Consider the following 3231-nt stretch of genomic DNA (forward strand, 5'->3'; position numbering starts at 1 on the left):
AAGGCTCCTGCCAGTTGCCGATAACTTTAACAAAACATGATCATCTTATACAACAATTTATATCTCATCACGTCTTGACCATATCACATCACAACATGCCCTGCAAAAACAAGTTAGACGTCCTCTACTTTGTTGTTGCAAGTTTTACGTGGTTGCTACGGGCTTAGCAAGAACCGTTCTTACCTACGCATCAAAACCACAATGTAGTATAGTGATTGCTTTTTGATCTTCAGAAAGAACCGTGTTCATTGAAACCGATTCAACTAAAGTTGGAGAAACAGACACCCACTAGCCACCTATGTGCGAAGCACGTCAGTAGAACCAATCTCGTGTAAGCGTACGCGTAATGTCGGTCTGAGCCGCTTCATCCAACAATGCCATTGAATCAAGAATCAACTAGTGACGGCAAGCAATATGTATATACCCACGCCCACAACTCCTTTGTGTTCTACTCGTGCATATCTTTACCTAATAATAAAACAAATTGGGTTTCTTTCGTCCGTCATGGCATTTTTCAGAAAAGTCCCTCTATTTCGAAGAATTCAACCCATGGTCCCGTTTTAAGTTAAATTGCATCGTTATTTTTGTATTTTACACAAAAGTCCCTATCTTTTCTTGAAATCAACCCACCATCCGAATTTAAGTCACACCTGAACCGTTATTTTACATTTTTCGAACCCCCCTGATGTTTTAGGTAATTCATCCGCGGACCATATTTAAGTCAAACAAATGGTTTTTAAAATCATCCATATCTTTTAAACCGTAACTCCGAGTTGAACATGTTATATATGAAATTTGATTAGAAAAATATGTAGAATATGAATATGAGATTATTTTTACCTGTTAAATATTTTTAAATATTATTTTGAAGTATATTTGAGTCAAACCAAATGATTTTCTAAATTACCTGTATCTTTTAAACCGTAACTTCAATTTTAACATATTATATATGAAATTTTATTAGAAAAATATGTAGAATATAAATATGATGTTAATTTTACCTGTTAAATATTTTTAAATATTGTTATGAAAGCAAACTTATAATTTATAGCACAAGATTCGTTTTTTCATACCAGCGGCGATTCGGATTGCAAATAAACACCCTACTATAACCATATCCGGAAAAGAAAATATCGATAACTACACATGCATACCTCTGAAAAATGTCGCAGGGGAAAACAACAGATTTCTCATCGCGAGAGTGAGAGAAAGCGAGCGAGAGAGAGCAAGAGAGAGAGAGAGATAGAGAGAAAGAGAGAGAGGGAAAGAGAGGGAGAGAGGAAGGAGAGAGGGGCGCCTTAGGATTAACCATATTCAACACACTTTTTTGTTGTTTTGTGTGAACACCGAGGCCATCGCCGGCGAGGGTGAGAAGGAGGATAAGCGGCAACACAAATATGATGCTTCGCAAAAATAAAGGAGATGGACCTATTGTGGTCTTGAGTGATGGTTGTTGAGTTAAGAGCGTGTGTTATGTTTTCCCTCCCGTTGCAACGCACGGGCTCTCTTGCTAGTAACATCTATGCATAGACCTGGATCTGATGCCACTGTTGGTGAACGCAGTAATTTCAAAAAATTCCTACACACACGCAAGATCATGGTGATGCATAACAACGAGAGGGGAGAGTGTTGTCCACGTACCCTCGTAGACCGTAAGCGAAAGCGTTATGACAACGCGGTTGATGTAGTCGTACGTCTTCACGATCGACCGATCCTAGCACCAAAAGTACGGCACCTCCGCGATTTGCACACCTTCGGCTCGGTGATGTCCCACGAACTCACGATCCAGCAGAGTGTCGAAGGAGAGTTTCGTCAGCACGACGGCATGATGACGGTGATGATGATGCTACCGGAACAGGGCTTCGCCTAAGCACCGCTACGATATGACCGAGGTGGATTATGGTGGAGGGGGGCACCGCACACGGCTGGAAACAATCAACTTGTGTGTCCTAGGGTGCCCCCTGCCCCCGTATATAAAGGAGCAAGGGGAGGGGGCCGGCGGCCTCATAGGGTGCGCCCCAAGGGGGGAATCCTACTTGTACTAGGAGTAGGTTCCCCCTTTCCTAGTCCAACTAGGAGGGGGAGGAAAGAGGAGGAGGGGAGAAGGAAAGAGGGGGCTGGCCCCCCAAGCCCTAAACCAATTCGGTTTGGGCCTAGGGGGCGCGCCCCACAGCTCCCTTGCTGCCCTCTATTTCTACTAAGGCCCATGAAGGCCCATTGACCCCCCAGGGGGTTCCGGTAACTCCTCAGTACTCCGGTATTTATCAGGTGACTCCCGAAACATTTCTGGTGTCCGAATGTAACCTTCCAATATATCAATCTTTATGTCTCGACCATTTCGAGACTCCTCGTCATGTCCGTGATCACATCCGGGACTCTGAACTACCTTTGGTTCATCAAAACACATAAACTCATAATACCGATCGTCACCGAATGTTAAGCGTGTGGACCCTACGGGTTCGAGAACTATGTAGACATGACAGAGACTCATCTCCAGTCAATAACCAATAGCGGAACCTAGATGCTCATATTGGTTCCTACATATTCTAGGAAGATCTTTATCGGTCAAACCGCATAACAACATATGTTGCTCCCTTTGTCATCGGTATGTTACTTGTCCGAGATTCGATCGTCGGTATCGTCATACCTAGTTCAATCTCATTACTGGCAAGTCTCTTTACTTGTTTCGTAATGCATCATCTCGTAACTAACTCATTAGTTACATTGCTTGCAAGGCTTATAGTGATGTGCATTATCGAGAGGGCCCAGAGATACCTCTCCGATACTCGGAGTGACAAATCCTAATCTCGATCAATGCCAACTCAACAAACACCATCGGAGACACCTGTAGAGCATCTTTATAGTCACCCAGTTACGTTGTGACGTTTGATAGCACACTAAGTGTTCCTCTGGTATTCGGGAGTTGCATAATCTCATAGTCATAGGAACATGTATAAGTCATGAAGAAAGCAATAACAACAAACTAAACAATCACCGTGCTAAGCTAATGGATGGGTCAACTCAATCACATCATTCTCTAATGATGTGATCCCGTTAATCAAGTGACAACTCATGTCTATGGTTAGGAAACATAACCATCATTGATTCAACGAGCTAGTCAAGTAGAGGCATACTAGTGACACTCTATTTGTCTATGTATTCACACATGTACTAAGTTTCTGGTTAATACAATTCTAGCATGAATAATAAACATTTATCATGATATAAGGA

The sequence above is a fragment of the Triticum dicoccoides genome, chromosome 3A, assembly GCF_002162155.2.
Source record: "Triticum dicoccoides isolate Atlit2015 ecotype Zavitan chromosome 3A, WEW_v2.0, whole genome shotgun sequence".
NCBI classification, from domain to species: Eukaryota; Viridiplantae; Streptophyta; class Magnoliopsida; order Poales; family Poaceae; genus Triticum; species Triticum dicoccoides.